Raw genomic sequence first — 21630 nt, 5'->3', positions numbered from 1 at the left:
GTGAACATGATCTTTTTGTTGCTATCAATCTTATAATTCCGTTTATTTTCAATTGCATAATTGCTAAACCTAAAATATACAATCTGCGAGCTCAGTGGGGTAGCCGTGTGTTTGTGCACAATAATTTGTCCACCTGTTTGGTATATGAGAGTCTGTGGTAGGTATGAGAGCTGCGTAAATATCCGTGCAAAGAGAACAAGCATTTAAACCATTTAATAAGTAATTTTATATTTTTATTTTTTATTTAATTTTTTTTTTAATTTGTCCTTTCAGTTTAGTTTAGTTTTCACTCTATGATTGTTAGTTCCCTATCTGTCACTCACTCGACATTGTGTCGATGTAGTGACACTAGGGGTCACTCTTGGGAGCCCCAAACACCTCTGATCTTTGAGAAAAGGCCAGTGGGAATTGGCGAGTGGAATTTGCATGCCACTCCCCCGGACATACGGGTATAAAAGGAGCTGGCTTCGCAACCACTCATTCAGATTTTCTCTTCGGAGCCGAGCGGTTGTATTTCAGCGAGCTGAATTCCTCCGACGATCCATTCACCTCTACAAAAGCTGCTGGATTTACGGCACATTACAGCGGCTTCTCCCCCTCGCACACCGGTGGAGTGCAGAGAACGCCCCTGGGCGCTTCAACAGTCTAAAAGAGTATATATTCTTGCAATAAAAAGAGTACATTTTCCCTACTGAAAAAGTGGCACTGACGGAGAGCGTCTTTTTAAAGATACCTCTCCATCTGTGTTTATTTCCTGGTTGCGGTCATTACGTCTCCGCTTCTGATGGCCACGATCGCTGTCTTACGTGCTTGGGCGCTGCCCACGTGGAGACAGCATTCGTGGACGGGTCATGTTCGCACTGCGAGAGCATGACCATGGCAACGTTGCGGTCGCGGCTTTCCTTCGTTAGAGGGAAAGCCACCTCAGCGGCTCCCCGCCTCGATTCTTCTACCTACGGGTTTGAGGTCAAGTCGGTTAGCACTGGGGGCGATTTGGGAACCCCACTGGGACCCGCTCTGCCAGGTAACCCCCCACAGACCTCCCATTCCCCAGTACGCTCGTTCGCTCCGCTGGGATGAGACCGCCGGCTCGTCTCAGGGCGAGTTCGCGATCTCATTTGGCACTCGCAAAGTCGATGAGCTCTCGATCACAGCATCGGAGAGGGGCTGGTCCAGTCTGACGCTGAGGACTCAACTGGGCTCCCACCTTCGGGTGCGGTTGCCCAGTCGCAGGCCGACGCGGAGCTGGTGGCCATGCTTGCCCCGGGCAGCTGCAAGTGTCGGGCTGGAGTGGAACCCTCGCGGCTTGACGATTGGTTCCTGGGCTCGGAGCGCCACTCATGGCCGCACCCCGCCCCGGTCCCTTTCTTCCCAGAGGTGCATGAGGAACTCACAAGGTCGTGGCGGGCACCTTTCACTGCCCGGACCCAGTCACTGATCTCCTCAGTTCTCACTGCCCTCGACAGTGCAGCTGCCAGGGGGTACTCGGCGATTCCCTAGGTGGATAAGGCAGTTGCGGTGCACCTTTGCCCGCAAAACGCCGCCACTTGGCAGAACCGCCCGAGACTCCCATCCAGCACCTGTAGGTTTACGTCATCTGTGGTGAATAAAGCCTACGGTGCTGCTGGACAGGTTGCCTCCGCCCTGCACGCTATGGCTCTCCTGCAGTTGCACCAAGCCAAGGCGCTAAGAGAACTGCACGAAGGTAGTTCTGACCCGGGATTGATGCAGGAGCTGTGCTTGGCAACCGATCTCACCCTCCAGGCGACGAAGGTCACGGTGCGGACTCTCGGGCAGACGATGTCCACCCTGGTGGTCCAGGAGCGCTATCTATGGCTCAACTTGGTCGAGATGAGGAAGGCTGACAAGGTACGGTTCCTTGACGCCCCCGTCTCCCAGGTCGGCCTATTCGGCGACACCGTCGAGGACTTCGCCCAGCAGTTCTCGGCAGTTAAGAAGCAGATGGAGGCTATTCAGCATATCCTTCCCCGGCGTGGATCAAGATCCCTCACCCCGTCTGCTCGTTGCCAGGGGTGTCCCCCTGCGGCGACGACACCGGCTCGCCGCAGCACGGGCCAGCGCCCCAGCCCTGGCGTAGAGCCACCCGCAGGAAGCAGACACCCCCCCGTCTCAAGGCCCGCCACCAAGAACCCGAGGAAGGCACCCAGGCACGTGGAGACCTGATGCAGGCCTAGAGATGGTAAGTGATCCACTCCATCCCCCAGTGGAGGGCCGGGAGGAGAATCCTTTGTTGCCTTTTCTTTGAGTTGCTGCATGCCCGAAAGACAGCAGTACCCATATGTTCAGAAAAAGAGCGGATTCCTTATTTCCTGGGTCACACAGCCGGTGTTTACGGCCATCGTTATTGCGATCGCCAGACACCGCACATTTATGGCAGGCACGACACTGCGGGGACGGGCCCACGCAGCTGCAGCACAACACACCTGCCCGGGCGGTTGTGACGGATTAAGAGGATGGTTCACTCCTCCCCATCACTGACTATGGTGGTTACCCACAGCCAGGTAAGTGCTTTGATGTCCCCAGACGCAGCACGGCCACGAGTTCGGGGTCCGAGCCCCCTCAACGTGGTGCCGGTACATCTGACGTGATTGTCTCCTTGGCCCCCCTGCGCTCCCCAACCCGTCGTGATGGCTGACCGGGACCATCCGACTCGGCTATGTTATTCAGTTTGCCAGGGCCCGCCCAGGTTCAGCGGCATCTGTTTTACCTCAAATGCAGGGCAAGAATGCCGCTGCCCTGCCTGCGGAGCCCTGTGGCAGGCGAGTTTGCGGAGAAACTCGTTGCCGGCCCAATACGTGTGCTAACTTGGCCCTGTACTGGGGTAGGTGCTCCACATGCACTGGTTACCCATATGTAACCCCATGTGATGTATCTTCCGCTAGACGGTTCCCCCGTTGGTGATCCCACATCTTCCTTGTGCAGAGGCCCCTCTGCCCCCGGTCGCCGTGTTTGTAGAGCTCTTCCCCCCCTGAGTAGGACCTACCATGGGGACTTCTCCACAAGAGATACAGCCAACAAGACTCGGTAAGACCATGTGATGTATTTCCACACAATTTCCTCCCCCTCGGGCAGGGTGTGGTCTCCGCGGTGTCTTCCCGTTGGGAGTGACACCCTCCCGATGCGGACGCTATATGTCCCCCAGCTGAACGATTTTTCCTTTTGGAGAGAAGAGGCCGCAGCTGGGGCAGCCTGTCCCCATTTTTGGGCAGTCGACTTGTCGCCGAGGTGCAGGGGACCGTATGACACCCGTAGGAGTGTCGGGGGAGGTTATGTTATGGCCAGGTGCACTGGCTACGTGGCACGCAATGGCCTGCCCGTCTCGCACTGCCAGTCCACGAAACACAGTTCAGCTAGTGGTGCCATTTCGTATAGGGACGCCTAGTGTCACTACATCGACACAACGTTGAGTGAGTGACAGATAGGGAATGTCATGGTTACTTTCATAACCTCCGTTCCATGATGGAGGGAATGAGACGTTGTGTCTCTCCTGCCACAACACTGAACTACCCGCTGAAATGGCCGGGACCTTGTCTCAGCTCCTCAGCGCAAAACCTGAATGAGTGGTTGCGAGCCAGCTCCTTTTATACCCGTATGTCCGGGGGAGTCACATGCAAATTCCACTCGCCAATTCCCATTGGCCTTTTCTCAAAGATCAGAGGTGTTTGGGGCTCCCAAGAGTGACCCCTAGTGTCACTACATCGACACAACATCTCGTTCCCTCCATTAGGGAATGGAGGTTATGAAAGTAACCAAGACGTTTTCTTTTTTTTTTTATTCTTTCATTCTTTTTTCTTTTTTCTTTTATTTTTTGTATTTTAGCAAAGTTACTGCTATAACTAATATAATTTAAATATTTTTAATTGCCTTAAAATCCTTAAGGTCTTCTATTGTTATTGATGTATGTAATTTCTTGCATTTTCATGTTTAATGAAGGAGGGTTGTCAAGTTTTTACATTTTATAAAAAACAAGTTTTAATTTGTAATTTTATTATTGTCATGAAAATGTATTTTTGTTTAATTACAGTTTTTCCAGTTGTTAGATTCTGTTTAGATTTTTATTCAGTTAACAAAAATGATTTAATTTAGTTCATGTTTTAGTTTTCGTGAATGACTGGTCTGACATATTTATGCCAATGTTGTAAGTGCAGTCTTTACACCCAAGATTAGATAATTCGTGAAATCCAGAGATTTAAATACTGAGGAAGCTAAGGTAAGCTCACCTGTCCCTCCACATCCTGCTGAACTTTTACCGCTGCACTACTGAAAGTATCCTAACAAACTGCATCACAGTGTGGAATGGCAACTGCACTGTCTCAGACCAGAAGGCCCTCCAGTGGGTGGTGAAAACTGCCCAATACATCACTGGTGTTCAGCTACCCTCCATCAAAGACATTCACCACAAACGCTGCCTAAGGAGGGTGAGAAGCATTATCAAAGACACCTCTCACCCCAACCATGGTCTGTTTACTCCTCTCCCATCTGGGAGACGCTATAGGAGTCTTCGCTGTCACACCAGCAGATTCAGGAACAGTTTCTTTCCTTCAGCTGTCAGCCTAATGAACTCTAAACTCGGGCGCTGAACACTATATCCCACTCGGACTACATTTTTTTTTTTTGCACATTCCCTTGCACATTTCTTTGCACATAATTTCTACCTCTTGATGCCGCTTGCACTGTTATGGTCACCAGCCATATATATATATTTACATATTTATACTTCATTCTGTACAGTGCACCTTCAGTGTTTATACTTCTTCATTTGCACCTTGTACTGTATTCATAGACATTTGCATTGAGCTGGTCTCTGCTTCTCTGCCTCATAACTTGCACTCCATAAAAATCTTTATTGTATATACTTATATATATTTATATATATTTTTTTATATATATACATATTGCTATTTGCACTCCTGGTTAGATTCTAACTGCATTTCATTGGCTCTGTGCCTGTACTCTTCACAACGACAATAAAGTTGAATCTAATCTAATCTAATCTACTGCGGTTCTCCAAATCCTCCAATTTTTCAAAAATTAATTACAAATCTATCTTGGTCACTAGCGGATTAGCAGATAATTCCCTTTCCGATGGCTCCAGATAGTCGATCTGTTTCTCGACGTCCGACAATTTTGTAACCTACTCAGAGAATTTAGTTTCCATCGCAGTAATCGGTCGATGTATTACAGCAAGATCTTCTAAGTCGGCAACAACTTTTGTCAGCATCACAGACATGTTGGACAGTTGACGCTGGATTTCTCCCGCCGCACCGTCCAAACCGAGTCCCTGGTCTGCGAGCCCATCAGAGGTTTCAGCTTGAGCACGTAAGTGTCTTTTAATAACTCCAGAGCCCGAGGATTTTGAATTCTTTGCCATGCTGACTTCAAAGAACAGATATGTAGCAGGATGTGTTGAATCTCACCGGTTTATAACATAAAAATGATTAAAAATGAGCAAAGTGTGCAGAGCTCGTCGTTTACACATCCGCTCCTTGCATGGTGTCACATGACTCCCCCAAGCTCATGTCATCCGTCTCCTGTGAGATAATTGAAACAAGTGCAGGCAAGGTAGAGGAGAAGTGAATGTTGTCATCGATTTTACTGTTCTATATCATTTGTCTGTAACCACATACATGGATATAATAAAAAGTATGCTTGGAAAACTGTCAGAAATTATCAGCATTCTGAGTAAGATTTATTCTTAAATTGATAGATTGTTTGTTTTGTCCATGATATGATGCAATGAGCACTGCTGCAGTTCATATTAAAACACTCTCCCCTGCAGAACTTTAAACAAAACAAATGATTCCTTGTCAAATAAGAATGATATCTTAGTTTTACTGACAATGTATCTCATCTGTGATGAGGTTTTCTAAAGCTGTGGCCAGTTGTGCATCCCACCAATAACGTTGGAGTGACAGCAGTAGGAATGCCTACTAATGACACAGGGTACAGAGACTAGCGACATTCAGTGACAAAGTATGACAATGTGAACAGGGCTTAACACTGTCTAATTTAGTACAGTATTTTGTCTGCTTTGGCAAAACAATTTACGTTTGAGAACCGTTAACGGAACCAAACGTCATGAAAATCATTTGGTTCAGGTTTTTTTAAATGGCTTGGTTTCTAACTCTAAAAAATTAGAGGACTCTCTTTCACTTCATGTGTCCTGCACAGGGTTGCAGCAGAGAGGCTTTCGGCTGGTGGCCAGCATAATGAACAGAGAGAATGTTTTCACAAATGGTGCGCATTATTTTCAGAAAAACAAGCCACATGAGCCACGTTAGTAAACACAAACGTTATCCTTGTATTTCCTCGGCTCTGCTATTTCCCATTTTCTAATGCCATTAAAGTTGGTTTTAGAAAGAATGCAGCCTTTATAGATTTAAAGAAAAGATCTGCAAGACAAAGGCTATATGATGTCATGTTCAATGTCTTTACTGGCAGAGGGGGCTGAATTGTTAAAGAAAAGCAGAGGACTGTGGGAGATTTACAGGGTAGTCACTAAAAAAGAGGTCCGTCTGATAATGAACAGATAAATCAGGTGGGAGTCTGGTGTTCCAGTGTGCAGTTGCCACTGGTATCATAGACTCAGCATCTTTATTTGGAGACTGCTGCTGGCCTCTTGATTAATTGCAGCTCTTTCTCAAAAAGACCTGCTGTTTAGTCCTTAGTTTTTGACTAGGCTCAGCACGCAGTAAGTCATTCCTCCATCAGCCCAAGTTTTAATCTCAGACACCCATAATACAGGATAAGATTTCCAAAATGTTGCGAAACACAGGGCCAACGCTACTCTATCTGTGCAGTGAAAGTGTCTAATTCAACAGGGAGCTTTTTGTTTTGTTTTATGCAAAAATTTATTCTGTCTTTGTTCTGTGGGACACAAAAGGAGATGTTTCGCAGAATGTCCAATTTGCTCATTTCCATGGAACAGAAGTGGACATCATGATTCTTCTTTCTTGTGACAAATTGTGAGGCACCAGGTTTGAATGTGCGCAAGCTGGTGGTGCACGACTACTGACTTTTAATTGTTGACTTGTCAAGCCCATTAGTCGAATCAAATGTAACTAGTCATGACGACTAGTAGCTAAAAGTTAACGTAAGGTTCTGACCATATTTTAGTGTAGCCTGGACTACCTGTGGCTGAAGGCATTTCCCGCTCCTCTTACAGCTGCTTTTACAGATGATTACGGGTGGATGCATTCCGTCATGTCATCATACTCCAACTTGAACTGCTTTTCTAATTGTCGACGAATCGTGTTCTTCAAGGAGCGAACAGCAACCAGGTCAGACATCCAAACACACAAAATTGTGCTGATCTTGTTGAAAATCACTAACTAGCGCTAACCTTTTTAAATGATTTTGCATAGCAGTTGTTTTCCTGTTATATTGGAAGTCCACTTTGCATATATTGGAGGTTACTGTAGCATCTGTGTCATCTTTATCAAAGTACATTTGAGCCATTATGCTCTTTCAGTGCAGAGACATCAGCCTCCACACCTGCTGGCAAGTTTCCGAGATGTAGGATGGCAGGGGAAGAGTATTTTTTTTTCTTCATGATTTTAGCAACAACTGATTGGACAATTCAGTATTATTCATCAGGAAAGCGCTACCTGATTGGTCAGAGAAACTATAACCAAATCCGTAAACCTAACCCTAACAAATCATGTAGAGCTTTCTATATTAATATGAATGAGTCTTCCCTTGCCATCCTATGTTTCGGAAATATGCCACCCACTGTATTTCCTACAGATGCATTTGTTAATCACATGGAAAGCGACTAATCGACTTCAGGGTGACAGTGTCGACTAAATTAGTTGTAGTCGACTAATCTACGCAACCCCTAGCGCAAGTGATAATGAGATCTATGACAAGCAAAAAATACTGACTAATATTTTGTCCTGTTCCTCACATAAAACTATTGCATGGCTTCAGATGGCTTGGAATATAGTGCAGGAGTCATATTGAGTTCTTTTATTATACTTTTACGGTGCTTTTTTGTCCTTTTTGGAGCTTTACAGCCCCTGGTCACAGTATGCTTTTATTGTATGGAAAAGAGCAGTATGAACATTCTACATAATAAATAAGTAAATAATGACGGAATTTTTATTTTTGGGTGAAATTTTCCTTTTAACAGTACAGTAATTACCAATCCATAAGGTTTGAACGACACTTTAAAGTTTCTGTTCTTTTGCATTAGGTGCAAACAAACAATCAAAGTCAATCAACGATTCGCTACATCTGTGCGTATTTTTAATTTGTGTTACTGTAGGTGCACATTCATTGATTCCCTCAATAATGAACTCATTAGTAAAGGGAGAGGCCTGAGGTAAATATTATCAATCCATATATAAACTCAATGGATTTGCCTCCCGTATGTGAGTCTGTACAAATATATGAGAACATTTGGCTAAGCTTGACTCATTCATCATAGGTGTGCTTTTCATGGTATCAAGCTCAATAAAAGTGTGTCCTCCTTTGCCAGAGAGCGATCATTTGTAATTTATTTAAGGCTATGATCCTCTGTCTCACTAAAGGAAAACAGGAAAGATCAGTTTACTCTCCACCACCTACAAGTATATCTTTTCCCTTTTATTTGACAGCTTGTTTTGACATCTTCAGCCATTGTGCCAAAAAACTGCTAATGCAGTCTTGAGATCAGTTCTTTAGTGTTTTTTTTTTTTTACACAAATTACTTTGAATCTGTAAAGCCAAAATTTGAATCTGAACATATGAAACATGTTTTGATGTGTAATGACAGCCTTTGATGTTGCTTTTGATCTGAACATAAACTTTCCTACATAAACAGAATGCAAACCTGTCCTGAATATAGATTCTGAAATGTGACCAAAATAAACAGCAAATTGGCTTGGTCCTAATTGTAAACCCTACAGATCTGTGTACATCTAGACAAGCCCTACAGGTCTGTTAACCTGCACATTCCTGCACAAGTCCAAAGAAATATGCCTGTGATTCAAAAGATCTCAAAGAAAAACAAAATGGCCATGGATTGTTTTAATAAAGGAACATAAAATGTAATTTTTGAGAGAGCCAGGTCATTCTATCCTCAGACGCATAATTATTACCTCTTTTGGTTTGAATATGAATAATCACAATCAATTCAATGTGTATTGCACATTTAAAGGCATGATTTTATACAGCAGATCTGTCCAATGAATTTAAGTTTGATTACATTATCTGATCCAAATGCACCAGTTTAGCTGTTTATCTCGGCTTGTTTTTCTAATCTGCTTGTGTAAGTTTCATGGAGTTTACACCCCATCAGAGCTTTATGATCACTAAATCAAGACCATTTACTGTAAGCTCATACCTTACTGCTCAGACTTTGCAGGGGCTCTTTGAAGTGAAACCTCGGGTTGTCATAATCAAATCCTGTTGCTCAAATGAGCTGTTTATTCCAATCCAATGCCATAAAGTTTAATTTGAGTCCAACCAAGGTCCAAATCAGTTATTATGGCCAAACATAATGTATTCTGTAATAAAGATACCATTTTAGCAATGTATCGTCAAAAGTCTTTGTGCCAGAAACCAACACATTTCAGTTCATGCAGTATGCATTACTAAATACCACTACTATACTACTAAATTCTGTTTTCTACAGATTTTTTATTTCCAGCAGGTCAAGACCTCAGCAAATATTGGGAGATCACAGCAAACACTGTTTTTGCTTACCCATTTGCTCCAACAGCAAAAAAAAACAAAAAACACTATTACTTTTAAACAACTTTCCACAAGAGGAAAATATAGAGAGCTGTGCATTACAGCAGTCAGAAGATAGAACAAACCCCCACTGCAACTATGGTAATTTTTTTTTTTTTTTTTGGGTAACACTTTATAATGAGGTTCCATTTGTGAACATTAGTTAACAACATTAGTTAACATGAACTAACAATGAACAATTCTTATTAAGTCTTTTTTAATCTTAGTTAATGTTCATTTTAACATATAGTAATTTTTAAAATCAGAAGTTGTATTTGTTACCATTAGTTAAGGCATTATGAACTAACATGAACTCACAATGAACAATTCTATTTGTATTACATTAACAAAGATGAATAAATGATGTAAAAAAATATATTGTTCATTGTCATGATACCAAATGCATTAACTAATGTTCCCTATCTGTCACTCACTCAACGTTGTGTCGATGTAGTGACACTAGGGGTCACTCTTGGGAGCCCGAGACACCTCTGGTCTTTGATAAAAGGCCAATGAAAATTGGCGAGTGGTATTTGCATGCCACTCCCCCGGACATAAGGGGTATAAAAGGAGCTGGTATGCAACCACTCATTCAGATTTTCTCTTCGGAGCTGAACGGTCATGCTCATTGAGCTGAATACTACTGTTCATTCACCTCTGCTGGATCTGACGGTGCATTTTAGTGGCTTCTCCCTCCTCTGCACTGGTGCACTGCAGAGAAAGCCCCTGGGCGCTTCGGCAGAAAAACTAGAGAGTATATTTTCTGAAAGAGCTTTTCCTCCTCTAAAAGAGTATATATTTCTCTAAAAGAGCGGCACACACGGTGCGGCACACTCTTTTTAAAGTCTTTTTAAATATGCCTTTCCGATTGTGTGTTATTCCTGGTTGCGGTCGTTATCTCTCAACTTTGGATGGTCATGATCGCTGTCTTTCGTGTCTGGGCGTGACCCACACGGAGGCAGCGTTTGAGGATGGTTCATGTTCTCACTGCAAGAACATGACCATGGCAGCGTTGCGGTGGTGGCTTGTGGCTCCCCACCTCAGTCCTTCTACCTACGGGTATGAGGCCAGCACGGCTAGCACTGGAGGCGGCTTGGGGACCCCAATGGGATCGTCTCCGCCGGGTATCCCCCTGCGGACCTCCCATTCCCCAGCACGCTCGTCTGCCCCAATCGGGCTTCCGGATGAGTTCGCCGGCTCATCTCACAGCGAGTCTGGCTTCTTGTTCGGAGCCCGCGAAGATGATGAGCTCTCGAGCGCAGCATCGGAGAGCGGGCTTGTCCAGTCGGATGCAGAATCCTCAGCTGGGCTTCCCCCTTCGGGGACGATTGCCCAGTCACAGGTCGATGCCGAAATGATGGACATGCTTTCCCGGGCGGCCGCGAGCGTCGAGTTAGAGTGGAACCCTCCACTCTCCCCTGAACCCTCGCGGCTTGATGATTGGTTCCTGGGCTCGCGGCACCGCTCAAAGCAGCCACAGCCCACTCCAGTGCCATTCTTCCCGGAAGTGCACGAGGAGCTGACGAAGTCGTGGGAGGCACCTTTTACTGCCCGGCCCCGATTCTGCAGTTCCCCCGCTCTCACTACCCTCGATGGTGAGGCGGCCAGGGGCTATACGCCGATTCCCCCGGTGGATAAGGCGCTCGCGGTGCACCTATGCCCGCAGAGCGCTGCCACCTGGCGCGGACGCCCTAAGCTCCTGTCCAAGCCCTGTAGGCTCACATCGTCCCTGACGGCTAAAGCCTACAGTGCTGTTGGACAAGCCGCCTCTGCCCTGCACACCATGGCTCTCCTGCAGGTCCACCAAGCCAAGGCGTTGAAAGAACTGCACGAGGGTAGTTCCGCCCCAGATTTGATGCAGGAACTACGCTCGGCGACCGACCTCGCTCTCCGAGCGACTAAGGTCACGGCGCGGTCTCTCGGGCGGAAGATGGCCACACTAGTGGTCCAGGAGCGCCACCTTTGGCTCAACCTGGTCGAGATTGGCGAGGCCGACAAGACACGGTTCCTTGCTGCCCTCATTTCCCAGGTGGGCCTATTTGGCGACACCTTCGAGGACTTTGCCCAGCAGTTCTTGCCGGTGAAGCAGCAAACGGAGGCAATCCGGCATATCCTGCCCCGGCGTGGCTCAAGATCCCGCACCCCGTCTGCTCGTCCCCCTGTGGTGACTGCACCGGCTCTGCCGCAGCCCGCCCCTTCAGCCCGGCCCCGGCGTGGAGCCCACCGCAGGAAGCAGACGCCACCCGCCTCACAGCCGGCGCCTAAGAACCCACGGAGGTCCTCAAAGCACCCCTGAGACGGGCGACTCAGGGACGGAGGAACCCACTCACTTGGAGCTGGTAAAAAGACCACTCCATCCCCCGGTGGAGGGCCGGGCGGAAAATCTTTTGTTGCCTTTTTGTTTGATTTTGCCACATGCCCAAGTGGCTGCGGTACCCAACAGTTCAGCAAAAGAGCGGCTTCCTTCCTCCCTGGGTGAGTGACAGATAGGGAACGTCATGGTTATTTGTGTAACCTCCGTTCCCTGATGGAGGGAACGAGACGTTGTGTCCTTCCTGCCACAACGCTGAACTACCCGCTGAAATGGCCGGACCTTATATCAGCTCCTCAGCATAAAACCTGAATGAGTGGTTGCATACCAGCTCCTTTTATACCCGTATGTCCGGGGGAGTGGCATGCAAATACCACTCGCCAATTTTCATTGGCCTTTTATCAAAGACCAGAGGTGTCTCGGGCTCCCAAGATTGACCCCTAGTGTCACTACATCGACACAACGTCTCATTCCCTCCATCAGGGAACGGAGGTTACACAAGTAACCATGATGTTAACAAATTGAACCTCATTGTAAAGTGTTACCATTTTTTTTTTTTTTTGCTAATTCCAGGGTAATAAAATGCAAAGCAGTATGTTATGAATTTACACTAAATAATAAAAAAATGTAAAATATAAAAAGTAGGGATGTCCGGTCTGATACCATGCTCATTACAAGAAATCGTGCTTGTAAAATTGCTCCGATACCAAAAACCGATCTTCTGACGTACGACTGTCATTACATAAACATTCAATGCTCTAATTAAAATAACGTTATGTCCTAATGAGATCATTTAACCACAAAAGCTGCGATTTAAAGAGATAAATACAGTAAAGGCACGCGACGTGGGCTTTGAGACTGGGCAAGCATCAAAGATTTGTAATATATTATTACACATTGTACGGGTGTGTCTAATGTCGCAGAAATGTTATAGACATAAATTGTAGCCTTAGAACCCACCACTCAATGGAAATAATTGTCACAGTGGTGAACTTCATGACCAAATTGTTTTGAATTCAGGACAGTAATATTGCTCATATCACACAAATTGAAGATTTTTATATATTGAGCCAAGCATGTTTATGTCCATTAAATCATACAATGAACCATAGTGCCAGAAGAGCTTACAACATACAACAAAAAGAAAAAGAAAAGATTGCCAGTTGATAGTTTCAACATTATAGGCCTCACACGTCACTCAACTCAAGTGGCAATGTTCCTCCTGGACCATGGTGCTACATAAAACAACATAAAAACAGACACAGGACTATGTGAGACTACACAGAACTAAATAAGACCTACACATTACTACATAAAGTGCATGTGTGCAAACAGTGCAAGACGGTACAATAATTGCAAATGTGCAAATTGCAAAGGGAGTTGGATGGTGTTCAGTGGTGTGTGTGTGTGTGTGTGTGTGTGTGTGTGTGTGTGTGTGTGTGTGTGTGTGTGCCAGTCCAGTCTCTGAGTATTGAGGAGTCTGATGGCTTGGGGGAAGAATCTGTTACACAGTCAGTACCTTTTGCCAGACGGCAGGAGGGTGAGGAGTTTGTGTGAGGGGCGTGTGGGGTCATCCACAATGCTGGTGGCTTTGCAGATGCAGCGTGTGGTGGAAATGTCCATGATGGAGGGAAGAGAGACCCCGATGATCTTCTCAGCTGTCCTCACTATCCTCTGCAGGGTCTTGCGATCCGAAACTGTGCAATTTCCAAACCAGGCAGTGATGCAGCTGCTCAGGATGCTCTTGATAGTCCCTCTGTACAATGTAGTGAGGATGGGCGGTGGGAGATGGGCTTTTCTCAGCCTTCACAGAAAGTAGAGATGCTGCTGGGCTTTCTTGGTTATGGAGCTGGTGATGAGGGACCAGGTGAGGTTCTCCACAAGGTGAACACCAAGGAATTTGGTGCTCTTGACGACCTCCACAGTGGAGCCGTTGATGTTCAGCGAAGAGTGGTCACTCCATGTTCTCCTGAAGTCAACAAACATCTCTGTTGTTTTGTCTACATTCAAAGACAGGTTGTTGGCTATGCACCAGTTTGTTAGCTGCTGCACTTCCTCTCTGTATGCTGGCTCGTCTTTCTTGCTGATGAGACCCACCACGTTCGTGTCATCGTGAACTTCATGATGTGATTCGAGCTGTGCATTGCTGCACAGTTGTGAGTCAGCAGAGTGAACAGCAGTGGACTGAGCACACAGCCCTGGGGGACCCCAGTGCTCAGTGTGGTGGCAGTGACTGAGGTCTCTCAGTCAGGAAGTCCAGGATCCAGTTGCAGAGGGATGTGTTCAGGCCCAGCAGGTTCAGCTTCCCAATCAGGTGGTGAGGAACGATTGTGTTGAATGCTGAACTGAAGTCTATGAACAGCATTCGAACGTATGTTTTCTTTTTGTCCAGGTGGGTGAGGGCCAGATGGAGGGTGGTGGCGATGGCGTCATCTGTTAAGGGGTTGGGATGATACACGAACTGCATGGGGGTCCAGTGAGGGGGCAGCTGGGTCTTGATGTGCCTCATGACGAGCCTCACGAAGCACTTCATGATGAAGGGTGTGAGTGCAATGGGACGGTAGTCGTTGATGCAGGACACTGAAGACTTCTTCGGCACGGGGATGATGGTGGTGGCCTTGAAGCACGTTGGAACGATGGCACTGCTCAGGGAGATGTTGAAGATGTCAGTAAGAACGTCTGCCAGCTGGTCTGCACATCCTCTGAGCACTCTGCCATGAATGTTGTCTGGTCCAGCAGCCTTCTGTGGGTTGACTCCGCATAGAGTTTTCCTCACATCAGTAAGACATAGCACCTGGTCATTGGGAGGAGGGGTGGTCTTCCTTGCTGCCACGTCATTCTGTGCCTCAAACCAAGCGTAGAAGTCATTCACCACATCTGGAAGGGAGGCATCAATGTCACAAGCAGGTGATGTTGTCCTGTAATTGGTGATGGCCTGGATGCCCTGCCACATGCGCCGTGTGTCGCTGCTGTCCTGGAAGTGGCTGTGGATTCTCTGGGCGTGTGTGCGCTTTGCATCTCTGATGGCCCGGGACAGTTTGGCCCTCGCTGTTCTTAGGGCCGCCTTGTCGCCTGCTCTGAAGGTGGAGTCTATGGTCCTCAGCAGCGCATGCACCTCCACAGTCATCCACGGCTTCTGGTTGGAGTGTGTGGTGATGGTCTTGGAGAAAGTGACGTCATCGATGCACTTGCTGATGTAGATGGTCACTGATGCCGTGTATTCCTCCAAGTTGGTGGAGTCGCCATCGGTGGCAGCCTCCCTGAACATGCCTGAACATGTGCCAGTCATGTGCTCAAAACAGTCCTGAAGAGCAGAGATGGCTCCTGCTGGCCAGGTATTCACCTGTTTCAGAACCGGTTTGGAGCATCTGACGAGCAGTCTGTATGCTGGCATTAGCATAACAGAGATGTGGTCTGAGTAGCCGAGGTGGGGGTGGGGCTCTGCCCGGTATGTGCCGGGGATGTTTGTGTAAACAAGATCCAGCGTGTTCGCCCCTCTCGTTGCAGAGTACACATGCTGATGGAATTTAGGAAGCACTGACTTGAGATTCGCATGGTTGAAATCTCCAGCGACAATAAACAGTCCATCAGGGTGAGTGTTCTGCAGTTCGCTAATAGCCCCATACAGTTCACAGAGCGCCTCCTTAGCATTAGCACTGGGGGAATGTACATCCGATTATGAGGACAGTTGTGAATTCCCATGATAAATAAAATGGTCTGCATCTAACAGTCACAAACTCCACCAGCGATGAGCAGTAACTAGAAACTAGCACCGAGTTCTTGCACCATTCCGTGTTGATGTAAACACATAGCCACCACCTGGCCTTACTGCACAGAGCTGCATTTCTGTCAGCACAAAACAAGGTGAGCCTGTCTAGCTGAATGGTGGCATCCGGTTGATCCGATGTCCATGTGCCATAAAAATCGGGCTAAGAAACAAAAATAGCACCATTTTGGACTCTTCCCACAATTCAGAACCACTGGAATGGACAGCAACAATTAACTAATCTGATCACCAAAGACAACAATCTTAACCTGAATGCACAAGGCAAATGTAACGTATACATGGCAATCTACATTCCTTAATAATTTTTTAAACAGACACTGCGCCCTAACATTAAAACTATAAAACAGACATAACACAAGGAGGACATGATTGCCAGATCACCACTTCATAGCATCAGACTAACCAGAAACAATGACCTAGTATCTATGACCTAGTGTTAGTCACACAGATTTTTAATAAATATATTAACTTACCTTTACTTCAACACAAAATCCATGCGTCTCTCCTTGCAAATGAACATCTCCCTCACTTTGTTGTAAAAGTTGCCCGCTTGTTGACGTTTCATTTGCCTCTCTTTCTCGATTTTTTTTATTGAAATTATCTTTGCCAAATCCACGTAGGTCGTCGATGATGACATGCAGATATCCACATCCGCTTAATAATGCATTAGTTATGTGAACTTGAATGAGTTGACAAAACAAAAATCTAGCCTATCAGATAGCATGACTGAAGGAAGGAGCTTCTGATTGGCTAACTCATTTTGGTAAGCATGCTTACCATGGCCATTTGTAGTAGCGGGCTTGATTCAGTTTGAATGAACGTACAGTGTTGAATGAAAGGGCGGTAAACAATGCTTCGAATCAGAGAAAGCATAACATAAAGTGCTTATACTTGAGGGTGGCGCCAAAGCAATTAAATGAATAACTGTCTGTGCTGCTTTCAACTGAGATGAAAGATGACGAATTTGAATGAGCAGTAGTTTATATTAACAATTATATTTAAATATTTCATAGTGTCATTTTTCTTTTTACCTTTCTGTTAGGTAAGCACTTCTTACCTTGCTTATGTTGACGGCACATCCCTGATACAGTATATAGTTTGCATGTGCTGCACGCTCCAAATGTGAGTGCTTGTGAATGTGTGGAGCTGGTGTTATGCTGACATAAAGACACATATCTTGTGCTCATACCTTTTAGAGCTCCTTGGCTCATACATAGAAAACACCATCATGAGTAGGGTTGCCATTTTTGAAGTTGTACAATAGAGGACACTCTAATCATGTCTACTCGTGTCCCGTTTTCCCGATTCAATACGTGACACATCATTTCATCTTTAAATACGGGACAATTCCGTATTTTAGGGGACGGGTGGCAACCCTAATCATGAGCATCGCATGCTGTGTTCGTAGTGGATGACAGCGAGCAGAGCGCTAATTCACTTTGTAGCGTGAGGCACATACAAACTACATACAGTATTTAATTAAATAGCAGCCTTTTTCAGTTTAATAATCATTTTGACTCATGTAGCGTCCATCTTTTCTGGATTTAGAAGCTACCTTCATAGCAACATAGAAACACATTAAAATAAAAGCTCTGCCAAAATAAAAGCTCAATTTAAATGGAAAAAGTACAACAGAAATAGATCACTACTGTAAAGTTATGTAATATTCACTGTAATACTACTACTACTACTACTACTAATAATAATAAATCAATAGTAATTGTATTATATTTAAGCAATATCTGTGATGCTCTGTTATGCAGCACTTTATTTGACAAAACATAACTCAACTGCTGTATTTTGGAATGTGCTGTGAGATTCTGTATAAATGCAATTCATTTGATAAAAATAATGCAATATTATGTTGAAAATTCATTGTTATATTTTCATTTGATTAACGTTTTAATAAACTGATTTATTTAAGGCAGAGGCTATTTGCACTAAGTGCAAATAGCGATAGATGCTATTTACACTAAGTGCAAATAGCACTTAGTGTAAATATTAAACTAAGTGCAAATAGCAACAGATGCTATTTGCACTCTAGTGCAAATAGTGGCAGATACTCTTACACCCCTGTTTACTAACAAACAGTATAGTGGCATCACTGCAGCATTTTTATTGTGTTTATTTGGAGCCCCACAGATACCCTACACCAACCCCTACCCTTAACCCTACCTTACAAAAATTAACCATGGTTTTACAACAGTAACCATAGTATCATAGTAAATCCGTGGTTAATTTTATCTGGATCAAATCCTTCTCTCAACACCCCAACCTTCACTGAGACAGAATCATTGTGAGGAATCTCTTTTATTTATTACTGTAAGTAGTATTATAGGAAATATTAAGAGTAGAGACATGGGAAAAAGTATGTCAAGGGGTGGGATTCAAACCCGGACAACACATACTCATACCATCATTACACCCAGAGCTACTACAGCTGCACATGGGGGCACAGTTTGCTATAAAATCCTGTGTTTCCACCAGACTATTGGAGTGTAAACAGTCACTTAATTATCCAATCTCTTAATCCACTAAATGTCTAACCCATTAACCAGTTTAATGTCTCTGCCCCATCGTGAAAAATTCAAATATGCCCTCCTTCATTTGATCAGCAGTTGACCCCAAATAAATCTGTCGTGGCTGTCTTGAGTTTGGTCTGAGCAGTGGTGGGCAGAGTTAGTGTAAATAGCCTCTGCCAACAAGATGGGCTATTTGCACTTAGTGTAAATAGACACTCCATTTATTTAAACACCATTTTGATGATAAATTTGAAATTAACGGTTGATATGGAGTTTCATAAAAACTAAAACAAAAAATCAGGTATCGGACTCTGTTTCAATGAGGATCAAAAAGGAAGTATCGGTTCTCGTTCTCAAAAAAATGTTATCGGGACATCACTAATAAAAAGGTTTGATATATTTGCGCTACTAAATAAGGTGGAAATACGTCATAACAGTCTTTGAAAAGGGTCTATAGTCTGTGCTTTCCCACTTTTGATAAGCACCAGCTGCCATTGTTTGACAGATGCTCTGACACCCACATTACATTATAAGTAGTAAGGCCATACTTGTCAGTAATGAAGCAAATAGTAGAATTAGTTTATTTGTGTTACGATTCTGACTATGCATCATTTTTAGATAAAAAATCATGTTCTGTAAGTAACAAAATTAGTATCCAAGTAATCCCAGACAGAATAGGGAGGCCTGACTGTTGCTATCTGTCATTACAATTTACTAGCAAAGCGTGATTCAATAAATTAGGTTGTAAGGCCGTTCGCCTGCTCACCTCGTGGGGCCATACGTTAGCGATTATGATACGATTATAGCAGCCCGAGCTCTTTCCAACCACATCAGTTAATTTAAACAACGGACAGAGAATACAGTGTGCCATTATTCAAAGCTAGTCATGGGAGAGAGCAGACCTTGTTTTGCTGTAGTTGCATATTCCATCCAGCGATCTCTGGTGTTTCTGGGTTTAACTAAGACAGCTATTGTTACAGACAGCTGTAAAGCAAGATGTTTCCATTTTAGTTGTCTTTCCAGATTTTTCATAATACATAATACACTGCTTCAAAAAGAATTAAGCATTTTTGGAGGGTGAATTTTCTGCTGAAAAGACCAGCTTAGACCAAAATGAATTCCTTTTTTCCATTAGTGCTGGTTTGGTGTAGCTGGTGGACCGGCATAGCCATATTGTTCACCAGCAAAAAATGCTGGTGTTTAGCATGGTCTTTCTGATAAAGCTGGGTGACTAAGGTAGACTTGTTAGTTAAACTTGTTAAGGAACCTGGTAGGAACACAATCATACCAGCATCCCATACTGTGGACCAGAGTCCAAAACACAATATATGCTGGCAACAAGCAATGCTGTTTTTTCAACAGGGTTGATATGGATTACAGTAAGTGTGTAAAATACTTGGTTGGAGACTGCAGACAATTTTCAAAAAATCTTTGCCATTATATTTTATTTTATCCTCCAAAGCGGATTACATTTCCTCCTTCTTTTGATCCATTCATTGGTTCGGCGACTTGTTTTTCTTATGTTCTTTGAGGACCTCACAACAGACTGCACACCGTAATATCTTGATTGATTCATTGCTTCAGCTCTTTAACCATGTGTAATTGCAGCTGAACAGCTTATATGGATCATATTATATCACAATCAAGACCATGGTTGTGTTTGGTTGGTTGGTTGGTTGGTTTTTCGCAAAATGTCCAAGCACTTGATATCCATTTATAGCCACCATAAATAACAGTCTAAGCAGAGACTTGATTTAGATTCTTTTATCTATCATGGCCGCTGTGAGCCATTTCTTTGTATACAGTTGCAGGTATAGAGGGGCGCACTGATCTGCACTGAACTTCTAACAAGGGGAATGATATAGCAGAACACTTACTTTTCCAGTGTATTGTGTACTGGGCTATGTTCGAAACAGCATACATACTCTTACTATTTCTGCAGTATGTAGTATGTGTACTGTAAATAGTATGACAATTGCCTAAATACATTTTTCTACTTGCAATGCAAAATTATTGTATTTATTTCTGATAGAACTGGATGCCACTCACCAAATAACATGGTGAAATTGACAATTACAATGTGTTGTTGCATATTATATACTGTTTCACATTGTAAAAAAAAAAAAGAAAGTTGTAGGTAGTAGGCCTACATGTATATAATAATATAGCCATTTTAATGTACTATGCAGCATTTAAAGGCAACATAGCTGTTTAGCTGCCGAGATACACCCTAGTCATTACACAAATAAAAAGAGATCTGTTGAAAGCTATACAGATTAGACCATAAGGTAGATGCTTTGAACATTTGCCATGCTTGCTTTATACATTTTTCGTCTTCTGTTTTTTTTTTTTTGTTAATAATATTTAATTTTGTCACGGTCTTCATTCCAGTCTTTGATCTTTGTTAATTTTTTATTTTTATTTATTTATTTATTTATTTTGTTTTTACAAAAAGCCTAGACTAAAAATATAGTAAGCTCATATCACCCTTGCAGTCTTACTAAAGCCTAATTTATACAATGGAAGCTGCTGAACTTTATTCTGCTGAACGAACTAAAGCAACCTAGGCGAAAGAAGCCGGCGTTTACAGTACACCACGTGCATTTTTGTAAAATTATATTGTTGAAGATAATAAGTGAATAATTTAACATCCAGACCACATCTATAATTAATTTTAACCAATCATCAATGCTGTTTGACTAGCCGAGTTCTCCTAGGTCAGGAATTGCAGGGATGTGCGTAAACTGGAGAAATATCACTAAACAAACACCTTAGCAAAACAAAAAACCTCAATGTGTCATAAAGAGAATTAGTTCAACATTTGAGTGTAAAAAGCACATCCATGGTACAAGAAAAAGCAAAACCTGTTTTAAAGATTTCAACTATTGGTTGATGTTGGCGGCGGGATATCTTAAGATGTGGATCAGCCGTCTTCATCTCAGTCTGGTCTGAATTTGATCCCGGGTGGGTGGGTAAAGACGGGGCAATTAACTGCTCTTTCCTCCCTCTTTTCACACCCTTTCTGCCAAATGAGCCTGTTCTCTTGTGTTAAAAATTATCGACTTAACATGTAACACCTGTTCAATTAATGGCCAAGGAATTTAGAATAAAAGAGCCTATTAATAACACACTCTCACACCGCTAATACAACACTGATGAAGGGCCGGAGCCCTTATCCAAGCACCTGACAATACTTTGCAATCGTAGTTTTAAGGAATTAATTAACGCTAAGCCTTTTTGAAAGCTAGGTGCAAATGTTATCAAGGGGTTGCACC

At 44.0% G+C, this 21630-nt stretch overlaps 1 protein-coding gene across 1 annotated transcript in view; it reads left to right on the top strand.

The window, feature by feature from the left end:
• Positions 1–21630, top strand: part of LOC127429049 (collagen alpha-1(XXIII) chain-like) — a 171429-nt gene that overhangs the window by 107162 nt on the left and 42637 nt on the right. The window lies entirely within an intron of this gene.

This window comes from Myxocyprinus asiaticus, chromosome 38 (genome assembly GCF_019703515.2).
Source record: "Myxocyprinus asiaticus isolate MX2 ecotype Aquarium Trade chromosome 38, UBuf_Myxa_2, whole genome shotgun sequence".
Classification (NCBI taxonomy): Eukaryota; Metazoa; Chordata; class Actinopteri; order Cypriniformes; family Catostomidae; genus Myxocyprinus; species Myxocyprinus asiaticus.
Note: the sequence above shows the minus strand (reverse complement) of the source record. Positions and strands in the feature narration are given on the sequence as shown.